At 41.1% G+C, this 16716-nt stretch overlaps 1 pseudogene; it reads left to right on the top strand.

Moving 5' to 3' along the window:
* The window catches only part of LOC126292819 (NADH dehydrogenase [ubiquinone] iron-sulfur protein 3, mitochondrial-like), a 156994-nt pseudogene extending 140540 nt beyond the window's left edge, over positions 1 to 16454 (top strand).
* The last annotated feature ends 262 nt before the right edge of the window (positions 16455 to 16716 follow it).

Here is a 16716-nt window from a genome sequence, read left to right as displayed (position 1 = left end):
ACTTACGTGTCTTGTCGAAGTACTTTCAATACTGAACACACTTCTTTCGCACTCCCAAATCTTAGTTTGCTATTGAAATTGGCAGATGTCCTTCCCAAGCTTTATTAGTTGTTATCCTTATCTTTTATCACTTCATTCTTCTTCTCCTTGTAGATTGTTCTTGTTACCTCAGATTTATCATCCAACCATCTGTTGAATGCGTTCTTCTTTTCTTTAACTGCCACCTTTATTTCCTCTGACCACCATTCTGCTATACGGCTATGATTGTTTTCACTTATGTCCAACACCTCTGTTGCTATACTTAAAACACTGGATTTTGTGTATCCATACGCTTCCTCTGTACTTCCTTCAAATAATTCTTTCAATATTTTTTCCAGTCTGGCAGCAAAGAATGTTCATGTACTTCCATCTCGTAGGCTGTCAATACCGAAGTGTAGCTTTTGAGCTTTCTGAGCACAATTCGGTTTAATGTTGTTAGAATCATTCTTTGCATTCTTCTATAGCCAAAAACTCTTCATTTTACTAAGTAATGGTCTGATCTCTCTATAAGATCTAACATCTACTGCCTTGAAACTACTTGTTCGTCTAATGATAATGTAATACTTCGTTCTACAGTATTGTGTTGCCATGTGTATTTATGAATACCCTTGCGTTTAAATGGTTTCAAATTGCTCTGAGCACTATAGTACTTAACATCTCAGGTCATCAGTCCCCTAGAACTTAGGACTACTTAAACCTAACTAACCTAAGGACGACACACACACATCCATGCCCGAGGCAGGATTCGAACCTGCGACCGTAGAGGTTGTGCTGTTCCAGATTGAAGCGCCTAGAACCGCTCGGCTACTTCGGCCGGCTTGTGCTTAAATAGTGCGTGTGTGTCGTTTGAGGTTTTCGGGCTCAAATAAAACTATAATATGGAATATAACAAACAGTCAAACCACAAATTTACCTTATGATGTCAGTATGGTACACTGTCGCTCCCATACAACGCGCACATACTCTATTCTCCCCTGATAGTTTCATAACTAACAGATATTGCTTCTTGCCGCATGTATCTCTGCACTACGTCTGCCTTTCACCACTCTTACAACGAATGCCGTCGACTCCAATGACGGGCGATTAACGGTCACTAGCGAGCAAAGTGTCCGACAGCACAATAGGAGACATGTTTTCATCTTTGTACGCCGTGTAATGTGATTAACGCACGTGAAAGGAATGTGCAGCGCTCGTAACTAACCCGCTTTCAACACCACGACCCTCAGTTACAAGCTACGAGTCCGCTATTAAAACGTCTCTCTATTCTCGCTGCCGTACCGGCTATCAGATCTTAATTATTTCGTTGTACTCATTCATTATACCGTCAAATTTAAATCCGTGACATGCAAAATAGTTTGGTCGTTAACTGTTGCGCGAATGTCGTTGTATGTCAGTCGTAATGAAGATTATTGTTTTCTAAAGCCTAATTCCAAGATTTTCAGCAAATCATTGATATTCTGGTGCAACAAAATATTAAATACGATTAAAAAGACACTGGTATCTGGCAAAAGAGTGACAGATAAGACAGTTAAAGGTGTCAGACACCTCTATGTAATGTGGGATTGACCAGTGGCCGTCACGACAACCGGACCAGCCAGTGTAAAAGGCAGTTGGCAGTTGGTGGTAGCATTGCTCATATCAAAGGTACACAAATGCGTAAGCTAGTTATAGTTGTCCGCTGATGCAGCGCATATATGGATCGTGATAACCCAGCATCAACTATAGCCTGAATATGGTGCACTGAAGAGAGGAAACTGGTAGCTACACAGTAAATAAGATCATAAGGACGGCTGTAGGCGCTTCATTTTCTTACAACAGTGAACTGCCGTGATCCTCAAGACCTCCAGTCAAAAGAAGGACATACAGAAAGTATAAAAGGAGGTGGAAGTGTTATGCTGTCAGAAGGGAAGTAGTAATGGGTTGCTCAAAAGTGCTCAGTGACTTCGAACGTGGACTAGTTTTTAGATGTCATCTGAGCAGCAAATCCAGCAGGAACATTTCAAGCCTTTAAAAGCTGTCACAGTCTGTCGGTGATGTGGCTGTGAAATGGTAATGCGATGCAACGACAGCAGACGAAACAAGATCAGACAGACCTCATGTACCGACAGAGACGGATCACCGTACATTGTGGAGAGTAGTTGTAGGAAACTGCATGGAATAAGCGGAACGAAGTGAGTTCCAGTGTGCTGCCAGTAGTTCATCTAGCACTATTGAAACGTTGCCTTAGAAAATTATAAATGACAGTGCTGGAAAACCTCTACGTTATTTGATTTTCAAACAGCTGAGCGAAACTGAACGTACTCAGACATTTCTCTCTTTACTTATTCTGATCAACACTAAACTGACACACAATATTTTTAGCGCAACGCAGTCTGACTTTCAGTCAAAATGGATGTTCGTGACATCCTGTCTTACAAATTTCCATTTTCTGATGGCCACACGTCCAGATCGTCCGCTCTCAAAACTCTGCCACCTCTCTCCCGATACCCACCACTGCTGGCGGCTCACCTCCAACTGTATAAGGCTATGCGCTGTTCACATGCAACTGCCCAACACTACAATAGCGAATATTCCAACAATGCCAAACAGCCACAGACTGCACACAGCACAGCCAGTGATTTTCATACAGAGCGCTACGTGACGTTACCAACATAAAAACCTAAACAGCCCACTTACATAGCCCCCATGCTCCCCACAAAAAATTAACAAAACTGTTTTGGACAGTGCCCAATACAGATTTCAAAAAAAAATTCATAATTACAATAACAAAGATATCCATTGCACACACACACACTTGCTGATACACTGTTGGTCAAAAGCAAACATTGTTCTCATAAAGACAGTCATAATCATTCATCACAGAGCAATTACATTGAACAAAGTCTGATCAGTAAAAGAAAATGCACACGGAAGTAGCGGATTTCCATGCAATCTTGAAGAAGTAGTGTTGTCCTTCCAACGGAAAGACAGTGCTGACTCTTGACATGCAAACAGGTAATGGGCCAAAAGAGAGCAAACCCACAGCAGAGCCAGTCGAAGTTTTGAAGAATATTGGTAGGTAGGTCATCACGGAGCAGAACCGCGCGACTGTTACGTCGCAGGTTCGAATCCTGCATCGGGCATGGATGTGTGTGATGTCCTTAGGTTAGTTAGGTTTAAGTAGTTCTAAGTTCTAGGGGACTGATGACCACAAATGTTAAGTCCCATAGTGCTCAGAGCCATTTGAACCATTTTGGTCATCACGGAGCAGACCCACTGTAGTCCTGGTAAAGATTATGGTATTGGTGGGCCACCGGAGGTTCAGGCACACTGCAGTCCTTGCAGAAATAATGGTATTGGTGGGCCATCAAAGGTGTAGACTCACTGTAGTCCTTGTAGAGATGGCCAGCAGCCATCTGTTGCTACTGTGTGGGTGCACAATCACCATCAAAGAGTCTTGCAGATAATATAGCAAGTCCATGAACCACCGCTTGTGGAATCACAAATTAAATTTTTTGAAATGTCCTTAAAACCAGCAATGCTGTTAACCAGTCGTAAAAAAATGTTCAAATGTGTGTGAAATCTTATGGGACTTAACTGCTAAGGGCATCAGTCTGTAAGCTTACACACAACTTAACCGAAATTATCCTAAGGACAAACACACACACCCAGGCCCAAGGGAGGATTCGAGCCTCTGCCGGGACCAGCCGCACAGTCCATGACTGCAGTTCCCACAGACCGCTCGGCTAATCCCGCGCGGCTGGTAACCAGTCACTTGCTGAATTATCAACACACGTGCGAGCACTAACAGTCCCTTTTTTTAAAAATTCTCACATATTGTGCATATACTATGACCAACAGAAACATGTGCAGTGAAATGAAACTTAATGTGAAAAACTGGTGTCTATACAATTATAAATTTACAACATAAGAACACAACTACAAAGGTACAAAATACATCATTAAACAACATAATAATAGAGATAACATTTGTAGTAATACATGCTTTACAAAAGAATGGGAATAAACATATACATCAGTTGTTACATGAATTATGACATTATGACATAAGTAAATAAATAAAATAATGAGAATAGCTTTCAAAACATTAATTTCACACATGAGCATTAAAACAGAACACAATAAATACTGTCTAAACATCTTTACAGAGTAAACAACATAGTATTAGAAAAATTCTGCAACCTAACTCTTATCAGATAAACATATAAAGACAGGAAGAAAACAAATACACAAGGGTACACAAGCACATAGCGGAATAACACAAAAGGAAAGGACAGGTTTTTTTTCAGTATGACAATTGGTACTGCAGTATTTATCGTATTTGTTTGCAAACAAATCTTTCTTTACTTCTTGAAGTTCTCCCTTAGTTCATCATTATCCCCAAAAGTCCTATCTATACCTGTTATCCCTAAACCCTACTGCTTTGTTCGTATCCTCTTTCAAAATAATTATTCTTCATTGTGCACAATTTTTTTTCTGCCAAACCTTTTTTTTATATAACTCCTCAATGCATTTCTTCTAGTTCATCGCAACCCATTCTCTTATACAGCCTACCCCCTCTTAAGGTAAGTTAAATCTACTAGCTCAGATATATATACTAAGGGACAAGGCAATGCAGCAGCACATAACAATTAACGCAAACAGCAGTGACCAAAAAATGCAAATTGGCAGTACATCTAATTAGCAAAGCAAATGCAACATTACAACTAATATGAGCTAATGTGCAGCTACAAAATAAATAAATCTGTAGTAAAATTGACTTAGCAGAGTAATACAAAGTGACAAATGCAGTAACTTATACCTAAACTTGATAAAGCGCGAGCCTCTGAAAGGCATGGCTTTTTTTTCCCCCCAGGCGACTGTCTCGTAGCTGGGCGCCTACAGCGCATTACGTCAAGGTCAGTTACCTCCCTTACTGAAATATTTACGCCAGTAATCTCCGCTACAGTGACCGTCTCATATTTATATATATATATAAAATTTCACAGGTTGAGAATTTACATTACAAATGTGTAGAAACGAAATCTCATGAACAGCAGTGTTGTGATACATTCATCCATGTCTGACAGTACGATTCTTGGTTTCCAACATCCTTTTTCACAAATCAGAGTCCCAAACCACTACTCCCTATTCTTATACATATACACACGTAACCACATTCCTCAAATAGCATCGTTGATCATAAACACATCTCAGCAGCATAATATACATTGTCATTGCAATAATAACATCATAACACCTCATTCAAATCTCAAAAACGTCGTAGCTTTCTTCAATAATCTACCAACTTTAAAAAAAAAATGCTCTCTGCTCGTTTCAATAAAGTCATCTAACTCAAACGCACTTAAAAAATCATGATCCCATACCATATACGTCATTCAAAGCTCTCATAGTATAACAATGGTTCCAACAAAAAAAATGAACGGTTGACAAAGTACAGACAAAAATACAATTTCATAAGTGTGAAGTTATCCAACTGTGTAATTGTGTAAACATGTGTCACTGACGTAGTAAAAAAAATGTTTATCTCTCTCAGTTAAATGATCAGATAGCTGTGTAATTCCGTATTAAAGAAATCTGGTACCGATGTGTAAAGTTGTATAAGCTCATAGCATATTATCTAGGGCTCCTAGCGCTTGCCACACGTTTAGTACACAGAGTAGGCGTGTACCCCCTGAGGATTAATGTAATTATGCCTCCAGGTGTTACAGATTACAGCAATAGAATGCATATAGATATCGTAGTTACTACGTACATTACTGTGATTAAGAAAGAACCATACTGTAACGTATTGTTGTGCTATGGAAAAGGCTGTATCATTGTAGCTATACCACAAAAGTTATGTTTTACTTTCCAGCAGAATTCAGAAAAACTTTGTAGATATAAAACAGATACAGCGCAAAAGCAATAATATAAATTGTGTCACTCATTAGTAGCGTCGTGAAATAATCGTGTAGCTGTCAAATAAACTAATCACTGTGTCTTTGGTATCTCTCAGAAAGTACTTTAAATCCAGAATGTATTTTCAAGTAAACCAAATGTAGAATTAAAATCTCATTAGCAATACCGGTATATGTTCTAAGTATGTAAGCCTTATAGTCGTTATGTAATCGTGCAACAAACAAGGAAGAATGTACACACAATAACATTGTGTCGTCTGTTAACTACAAAAATGCATTCGTGATTACTGTCTAAATAAGCTCCCTAGGTTCTTGACTGGATAGTTAACTTTAAAACATTGCTGCATGTTAACAGTTTCTAAGTGTGGCAAAGCGTACTAGTGATGTGAAGTCAACGATTTTATGCCAAAGACTAAGTTAAAAAGCAGATTATCTCTCAATAAACGGTTTTACATGTGAAATGTGGTGCAAACCTTTACCGTTCCTAGTACACCGAGTTTCAACTTCAAAGCAATTATCATGTTGATTACGCCGGTAAGGACTGCTAAAATTTTTCTCAAGGTTAGTGTCTATGTTATTTTTCTCTGAGCCAGCTGGCGCACTTGGCTGCCTGCGGTGCGAGTCATTGTTGGCGCGCGTCGTTATTAGGATTGGGAGACCTATCTTCTACAAATTCACCTTGCCGAGAGGCCCCTGCCCTGTTTCATTCCTGCCATTTCTGATGAAATTCAGGTCTTTCGTTATGATTATATCGTCTGTCGTCATTTCGGTAGTTCCTGTAGTTTCTTTCTTGTCGGTTAAGTGGTGGAGAATTTCTCCCTGAATTATCACGGCGTGGTGAACCGTTGCGTCTGAAGTTATTCTGTCTACTGTGATAATAATTATTTCGGTTCCTATATTGTCTGTTTCTCTGATTGTCTCTGCCATAGTCATTACTGCAGAGAGGTGATCTTTCCCTGTAATTGTTATTACTCTGTCAACGGTTGTCATATGTGTGGTGTCTGTTTTGATCACAATTCACTTGTAGGAACAGCCTTGTCGAGTACAGTTATTATTTCTGCCATTGCGGAATTGTGACGGATGTGACCTGTAATTGTTGCGTTCCTGTTTTTGCATACCATGATTGTCAGTGTCAATTTCCAATTCTTGCAACAGTCCCTGAAAAGCTTCGATGTCGTCTTTACAACGTCCTGCCAGAATAATATGACGTAAATGTTCAAGCAACTTGATTAAGCAAATGCGAATAAGTTCTGAGGGTCTGTATGGGTTTGACAGATACTGATTCTTGTGCAACATGTCTTCAAAATATTTGACCTGACTGGAAAATTCAGATTATTCGAAATGTTTCATCATTATGATGCCATGTTTTACTCGGTCTTGTGTAGCTTGATACCAATATGCTGAGAGGAAGACATGATATAATTCTCCTTCACTGTGACAATCGTGAATGACTGATCGCATTTTTACAGCTGGCTCAATATCTAAGTAGCCACACATAAATTCTAATCTGTGCTCCAATGACAAGTTGGGAGGAAAAGAATGAGAGAATTGATGAACCCATTCTTGTGGATGAATGTCGTTGCCAGAATTCTCAAATGTTTTGAATTTACGTGTAGTAATGAACAGGTTATAGTCAAAATCATCATGTCGGCGAGTCGCATATCGGTCATTGTTACGCCGTATCGGCGGTTCCATCTCAAAATTCGGTGTACCTTGCCAATTTCTTTCATAATTTCCGAAGTGCCCTGTGTTATTATTTTGTGGCTGTTCCGTATTTCTATGTCCCTATTGGAGCGCAAGTGTCCTCTGAAATATGTAATTCTTGTATTACCTGTGTCAGCTGATCTTGTACTTCCCTTGATTTCTCGTTTCTACTGTGTATTGATGAAGATGGCGGCCAGTTGGACCGCGGAAATATTGTGTCAAGATGATGTTATGATACGGCTGCACATTCAAGAAGAATATTACTATTAACTTCGGTCTGAATGCTACCGCCTGATTGGTCAGCACGGCTGACTGCAATTTGAAGGACCCGGATTCGATTTCCTGTACTGCCAGGCATTTTTCCTTAGTGAAAGGACTGGATCGTTGTATGCTCACGTTATGCCGTCTGAGCGAGTAGTAGCGGCTCCAAGGTCAAGACCACACGCCCCTTCACACGGTATCTGATGGCGCCACTGGCAGAGGACGACACGGCGGCCTGTCGGCTCCGATTTCCCCATATATGGCCAGAACGTGGACCTTGCCTTCGTACCTATATGACTACTACCGCACTAACGTTAGTTACAGATTTCGCTAGTGAGAAGATCAGAACAAAGGTGCTACTTGGTGCTAATTTTTATAAACTATGAACATAAAGAGATGCAAGAATAGGATTCACTGAAAATGGTCATACATACATAATGAAACGTCTGAGAAAATCTCCCCAGAAACTCTATACTAGTCTATAGAGATGCTTTACGGGTGGTGGAATTACTTTTTCCTTTAGCTGATGTGTGTTAAAAACGACATAGACGGATATCTATGAATAATATCCTTGAAGAGTTAGTGCCAAATTTGCGCTCTGTTCGATGCCATATGAATACAACCACCTGTTACAGTTGTTCGCCAACGTCCGGTAGACTTGGTAGCAAGTGGCAAGATAATAATTACGGAGCGTGATGGTTAACGTCACTGGGGTCAGACGCATCTTCTGCCAGTGTTTTGTGGATACTCAACACTCCTCTAGTCGCGGTTTTATTTGTGAGTCAGCAGAGCTCTGACGACACTGCTTAATCTCGTCATTAAGTGTAAGCTTTCACCGCCGTGGTCGAAAGGTTTTCCTAATAAAAGAACCTTCAACATCGCAGCGCGTCAGCAGTCGTTGGCTAATATATATCTACTAGAAGCGGCGACGGTACTAAGTGCTCTATTTATGCGGAACACCTTGTGCAAACAGTTCATGCGCCGAGCCTTCTAGTTAATATCGAGTTACTTCATGCCGAGGTTAAGGGCTTAAAATTGGATTTTTTGGAAGAAAAGCACACCTTCAAGCATCTGCAACATGTTAAAGACAATATCCTCAATGACCAAACTCATACTAAAAAATAGAAATTTTTTTGAAGGTTTCGCGCCTTTACTTTGTTCTTCATACTTCATCTGGGGATTATCGCATGCGCGCGATGATTGGCGAGCGCGGTTGGTCAAGCTGTTCATCTTCTTTCTTTTTATCCTCATTTTCCATTTACGGTGAAGTTGAACACCTCACGTTTTATCCCTTTATCTTTATTACCACGACCCACGACGTCTTTGATTACGTCCCCTAAGCTTCCCCCCCCCCCTACCACATGTTAACTACTGGCTTTAGGTATAGTTTTTCAGGGGTCCTCCTGTTGTCATAGGTAGCTTCATATATAAGTTTCTTCGTGTGCGGTTATTTTTAGGTTTCATCTCCTATTTAGCTCGTCTCTTATTTTGTCCATTTCATTTTTTTTTATATACGTTGATCCACGGTTGGGAATATATGGGCTATTTAGCCCCGACCCATGTATAAATTTTCTCGTATTCGTATGTGCATGCGCATTCAAGTAACTTCCCTTGTGTTGCGCATGTGCGTAGATAGCAGGTCAGGCTTGTGAGTGAGCGACCGTTTGTAGCTGCAATTTATGGCGGGTCATGGCCAATCGAACATAGGCCGGTGTGAGGTGGAGCGTACACCATTAAGTTAAGTACTGGTTTTGACTTTGTACATATCTAGTGTTTATGTTTTCCTATTCTCTTTCCTTTATAAATGTATAGCATTGGTGTTCTTTTAATCATTGACAAAGGTCTTCTTAGGCACTTGTGGGTTTCATTGTTGATCTGAAGAAGGTGTAGTTATCTACGCCGAAACCTGGGTTAACACTAAAGACTAGGTGCTTTTTTCGCAATCGAGGCGGGTTTTTAGTTTTTTTTAATATATTTTCCTAATAAACCCTACATTTCGTCGGCATCTGTTGATATCTTTTTGTGGTTTCATTTCACTCTGTACTGTGTGTAGCACGCCCAAGCAACATGCCCCTTCCCTTCCCCTTCCCTCCTCCCTAACCGGCTCTGATGTCATCAGCAAATGGGAATGAAACATTGGGTCTATAGGAAAACGTCACGGTTTTAACGTGACGTTTCTCACGTTTAATTCGTTTTTAGCCTGCCGCGGTGGTCTAGCGGTTCTAGGCCCTCAGTCCGGAACCGCGAGACTGCTACGGTCACAGGTTCGAATCCTGCCTCGGGCATGGATGTATGTGATGTCCTCAAGTTAGTTATGTTTAAGTAGTTATAAGTTCTAGGGGACTGATGACCACAGATGTTAAGTCCCATAGTGCTCAGAGCCAACTCGTTTTTAATTACATTTTTATAGTTGTTTGGTCGTGTAAATGATGTGGTATGCACATTTCCTGTGACTCAGTAATATCTAAACAATGATTGTGCAAAGATTTCCTTTTTTTACATCAGCAACTTCCTTTTTAATTTTTATTACCATTGTAGCTTGCCATATTGGTGTACTCAGGGTTAACTTATAAATGTGAAAGTTTGTTATCACAGCTGAGCGGTAAAGGAACGAGGCACGCGTTCTTTGTAATGGACAGAGCGAGCCTGCGCTTCAGAGTAAAGTTTTTACGACGGTTCTCGCTCGGCGCCCAGCTGAGGCCCTGCTTTGGCTGCCCTGGGCCGGCGCCGCCATCCACCTAGAAGGCTGCCAGGAAGCGGCCAGCTGTCCCCACATGACACGGTCAACAGGTAGGACAACGTTTTGCTCCTTAACAAACAACTGGCTTCAGAGCATGAGAAACACAAATATGGTTTTACGTACCGTTTTACTGCCTCCTAAGGTTTGAATATTGAAAATTCCGACATGGGACGCGAAAATTCAATCAACCACCCATTTCTGAGTTTTTTTCTCTTTTTAGATCGAAACCTTAGCGTGGAGAATACTGTAGCTTTTAGAGAACACAGCTCCTATTGGTGAACACATTGTGATCTCACAAGGGACCCTCCCCATCGCACGCCCCGCAGATTTAGTTATAAGTTGGCACAGTGTATAGGCCTTAAAAACAGAGAACTGATCAATCGAGAAAACAGGATGAAGTTGTGTGGAACTGTGAAAAAATAAGCAAAATATACAAACTGAAGAGTCCATGTGAAAGATAGGCAATATCAAGGAGAGTATGTGCTCCGGAGCGCCGTGGTCCCGTGTTTAGTGTGAGCGGCTGCAGAACGAGAGGTCCTTGGTTCAAGTCTTTCCCCGAGTGAAAAGTTTATTTTCGCAAAGTTATGATCTGTCCGTTCGTTCATTGACGTCTCTGTTCACTGTAATAAGTTAAGTGTCTGTTTTTTTACGACCGGACCGAAAAACCGTGCGTTTAGTAGACGAAAGGACGTGCCTCTCCAATGGGATCGCAAGGTCATAGGTCAACCGATTCCCCCACATGAAAACACGTCTGATATATTCTATACAACGCTGATGACGGCATGTGCGTCACATGACAGGAATATGTTGTCAATCCACCAAACTTGTACACTTGGCGAATGGGTAAAAAGATTCTTCTACCTTGCCCGATTTAGGTTTTCTTGTGGATATGATAATCATAAATTAAATAAGATAAATTAAACTTTTCACTCGAGGGAAAACTTGAACCAAGGACCTCTCGTTCCGCCGCTGCTTACGCTAACCACGGGACTAATCGCGCTCTTGAGGTCAGATTGTCCTTGATGTTGCCTATCTTGCGCATGGACTACTCAGTTTGTATATTTTGCTTACTTTTTTCATAGTTTCACACAGCTTCTTCCTGTTTTTTCCATTGATCTGAGTTCACTTTTTCAAGGCCTATCCACTGTGCCAACTTATAACTAAATCTGAGGGGGGTGCGATGGGGAGGTTCCCTTGTCAGAGGAGTGGCAGTAATGTTATCCATTGTAGTGGGACGCGAAATTGAAGCGTCACCCATCCACCAGTGTCAGCCCAGTTTGCAGGTGAATGTAAGTTTAATTTAATGTTTTGTTTAGGTATTTTGTAATATTTATAATTGTTGTGAATTATCTAAAGTTTTGTAGTTATTTTTATGTTTCATGTACGGAGAGGGCGGCGCAACGAACGGAGACAGCATCTTCGCTGTCGGGACCAGAGAGAAAATTGCTGGCCACTATACGTCGCAGGTCGACAGCCAAACAGCAACAGAAGATCCTGAAACCGAGTTGTTGCGTCGTGCTTCTAAAAGCTGAAAAAATGTTGTTGTTGTTGTGGTCTTCAGTCCTGAGACTGGTTGGATGCAGCTCTCCATGCTACTCTATCTAATGCAAGCTTCTTCATCTCCCAGTACCTACTGCAACCTACATCCTTCTGAATCTGCTTAGTGTAGTCATCTCTTGGTCTCCCTCTACGATTTTTACCCTCCACGCTGCCCTCCAATAGTAAATTGGTGATCCCTTGATGCTTCAGAACATGTCCTACCATACGATCCCTTGTTCTCCCCAATCCTATTCAACACTTCCTCATTAGTTGTGTGATCTACCCATCTAATCTTCAGCATTCTACTGTAGCACCACTTTTCGAAAGCCTCTATTTTCTTCTTGTCCAAACTATTTATCGTCCATGTTTCACTTCCATACATGGCAACACTCCATACAAATACTTTCATAAATGACTTCCTGACACTTAAATCTATACTCGATGTTAACAAATTTCTCTTCTTCAGAAACGCTTTCCTTACCATTGCCAGTCTACATTTTATATCCTGTCTACTTCGACCATCATCAGTTATTTTGCCCCCAAATAGCAAAACTCCTTTACTACTTTAAGTGTCTCATTTCCTAATCTAATTCCCTCAGCATCATCCGACTTAATTCGACTACATTCCATTATCCTCGTTTTGTTTTTGTTAATTTTCATCTTATATCCTCCTTTCACGACACTTTCCATTCCATTCAACTGCTCTTCCAAGACCTTTGCTGTCTCTGACACAATTACAATGTCATCGGCGAACCTCAACATTTTTATTTCTTCTCCATGGATTTTAATACCTACTCCAAATTTTTGTTTCCTGCACTGCTTGCTCAATATACAGATTGAATAACATCGGGGAGAGACTACAACCCTGTCTCACTCCCTTCCCAACAACTGCTTCCCTTTTATGTCCCTCGACTCTTTTAACTGCCATCTGGTTTCTGTACAAATTGTAAATAGCCTTTCGTTCCCTGTATTTTACCCCTGCTACGTTCAGAATTTGAAAGAGAGTATTCCAATCAACATTGTCAAAAGCTTTCTCTAAATCTACAAATGCTAGAAACGTAGGTTTGCCCTTCCTTAATCTAGCTTATAAGGTAAGTCGTAGGGACAGTATTGCCTCACGTGTTCCAACATTTCTACGGAATCCAATCTTCTACTAGTTTTTCCATTCGTCTGTAGAGAATTCGCTTTAGTATTTTGCAGCTGTGACGCATTAAACTGATAGTTCGGTAATTTTCACATCTGTCAACACCTGCTTTCTTTGGGATTGGAATTATTATATTCTTCTTGAAGACTGAGGGTATTTCGCCTGTCTCATACATCTTGCTCACCAGACGGTAGAGTTTTGTCAGGACTGGCTCTCCCAAGGCCTTCAGTAGTTCCAATGGAATGTTGTCTACTCCGGTGGCCTTGTTTCGACTCAGGTCTTTCAGTGCTCTGTCAAACTCTTCACGCAGTATCGTATCTCCCATTTCATCTTCATCTACATCCTCTTCCATTTCCATAATATTGTCCTCAAGTACATCGCCCTTGTATAGACCCTCTATATACTCCTTCCACCTTTCTGCTTTCTCTTCTTTGCTTAGAACTAGGTTTCCATCTGAGCTCTTGATGTTCATACAAGCGGTTCTCTTATCTCCGAAGGTCTCTTTAATTTTCCTGTAGGCAGTATCTATCTTACCCCTAGTGAGATAAGCCTCTACATCCTTAAACTTGTGCTCTAGCCATCCCTGCTTAGCCATTTTGCACTTCCTGTCGATCTCATTTTTTTGCCTGTTTCATTTACTGCATTTTTATATTTTCTCCTTTCATCAATTAAATTCAATATTTCTTCTGTTACCCAAGGATTTGTACTAGCCCTTGTCTTTTTACCTACTTGATCCTCTGCTGCCTTCACTACTTCATCCCTCAAAGCTACCCATTCTTCTTCTACTGTATTTCTTTCCCCCATTCCTGTCAATTCCTCCCTTATGCTCTCCCTGAAACTCTGTACAACTTCTGGTTCTTTTAGTTTATCCATGTCCCATCTCCTTAAATTCCCACCTTTTTGCAGTTTCTTTAGTTTTAATCTACAGGTCGTAACCAATAGATTGTGGTCAGAGTCCACATCTGCCCCTGGAAATGTCTTACAATTTAAAACCTGGTTCCTAAGTCTCTGCCTTACCATTATATAATCTATCTGAAACCTGTCAGTATCTCCAGGCTTCTTCCATGTGTACAACCTTCTTTTATGATTCCTGAACCAAGTGTTAGCTATGATTAAGTTGTGCTCTGTGCAAAATTCTACCAGGCGGCTTCCTCTTTCATTTCTTTGCCCCAGTCCATATTCACCTACTACGTTTCCTTCTCTCCCTTTTCCTACTACCGAATTCCAGTCACCCATGACTATTAAATTTTCGTCACCCGTCACTATCTGAATAATTTATTTTACTTGATCATACATTTCTTCAATTTCTTCGTCATCTGCAGAGCTAGTTGGCATTTAAACTTGTATTACTGTAGTAGGTGTGGGCTTCGTATCTATCTTGGCTACACTAATGCGTTCACTATGCTGTTTGTAGTAGCTTACCCGCATTCCTATTTTCCTATTCATTATTAAACCTAGTCCTGCGTTACCCCTATTTGATTTTGTGTTTATAGCGCTGTCGTCACCTGACCAAAAGTCTTGTTCCTCCTGCCACCGAACTTCACTAATTCCCACTATATCTAACTTTAACCTATCCATTTCCCTTTTTAAATTTTCTAACCTACGTGCCCGATTAAGGGATCTGACATTCCACGCTCCGATTCGTAGAACGCCAGTTTTCTTTCTCCTGATAACGACATCCTCTTGAGTACTCCCCGCCCGGAGATCCGAATGGGGGACTATTTTACCTCCGGAATATTTTACCCAAGAGGACGCCATCATCATTTAATCATACAGTAAAGCTGCATGCCCTCGGGAAAAATGACGGCCGTAGTTTCCCCTTGCTTTCAGCCGTTCGCCGTAGCAGCACAGCAAGGCCGTTTTGGTTATTGTTGCAAAGCCAGATCAGTCAATCATCCAGACTGTTGCCTCTGCAACTACTGAAAAGGCTGCTGCTGCTCTTCAGGAACCACACGTTTGTCTGACCTCTCAACAGATACCTCTCCGTTGTGGTTGCACCTACGGTACGGCTATCTGTATCGCAGAGGCACGCAAGCCTCACCAACGACAAGGTCCATGGTTCATGGGGGGAGGACTGAAAAAATAAGAATTTGTAATGTTTCTACAACAATGACGTCATAGAAAGTTTATCACGTTGTAAATGTTCAGTCCTATCTAATCAAGGATCAGATTCACGTCTATATGTAGTATATAGGAAGATAATAAACTAGTGTATACTACAAAAGTTTAAATACGTGTTCCAAGAATTTATTTATGAAGAATTATTGATTTATTTGACAAGATTATTAGTTTTGACAACGTTCACCGCCAGTTTGGGTCTTAAAAGTTTATTCAATGTGGTCTTAATATTTATTAAAGCAGATTCTTGCGTTAATGTAATGTCTGAGAAAAAACAAATGACATCTAAATTGAAAAAAGTTTGCGCAAACCAATTGGACTGAGAGACGTAATTCTGCGCATACGACTCAAATGATGATGTTTTAGTTACAGTTTCGTTCAAGAACCATTCAGAGACAACTTAAGAAAAGAATTTAAATAATTTGGAAGTGTTTTGTAACCAGCGCAGGTGACGAAGTCTGCATATGGTCATATATCAAAAGAAAATCATTTATACAAAACTTACGCCTTTGCACTACACCATGGCGACCGTGACAGGACCTGTGTGCAAATAAGGCACACAGGTACGAAACAAAACATCAAGAGTCCTTCGGAAGTCAACGCGAGTCTTCGTGGAGCCTTCACCAGCCAGCGGCGACTTCGCGGATGTGGGCATCTGACGGAGCGCAGCCAAGCAGTACGGTCGCGCAGTTATTCCACGAGAAGGAGCATCTCTTGGGTAGCAGCTGAACGCTGCAAACCCCGACAACCTTTTTCTCCCTAAACTAACAGGCCTAGTACGTCATCTGGGGGCGTTCCTCCGGCTGGTATTAGAAGTGTTGCTGAGGGCTTCGCCTGTCTACGGTGCGGCCGGGTGTGGTTGCAGCCAGTGACGTCTCCGGTGTTCGACTCAGCGTCCTGCCGGTTGCGGAAGCGGGGTCGCAGCATCCCAGCGGCTGCATCGACGGCTGTTACTTCTTCAGCCAATAGCAGCACACTGATCACCGAGAACTACAAACTGCAATATTAGTGTCCGGTGAGTCCGTTTTAAGTTGGAAGTGGAGTGTTGTACATAGGGAGTGTGCTTTTAATAGGATTGTTGATTACAAGTGTGCGTGTGTAACTAGTAAATATTTTACAATAATGTCGGAAAGTGAAATGTCAGACGAAGAGCAATCTGTGTCCGATAGGAGCATGAGATCCCTTTTTAGGGCGATCGCTAAATTAAAACAATCTAACGGGGATTTTTTAGCTGAATTAAAACAATCTAAAGAAGAATCTACTGCTAGATT

Source organism: Schistocerca gregaria, chromosome 1 (genome assembly GCF_023897955.1).
Source record: "Schistocerca gregaria isolate iqSchGreg1 chromosome 1, iqSchGreg1.2, whole genome shotgun sequence".
Lineage (NCBI taxonomy): Eukaryota > Metazoa > Arthropoda > Insecta > Orthoptera > Acrididae > Schistocerca > Schistocerca gregaria.
Note: the sequence above shows the minus strand (reverse complement) of the source record. Positions and strands in the feature narration are given on the sequence as shown.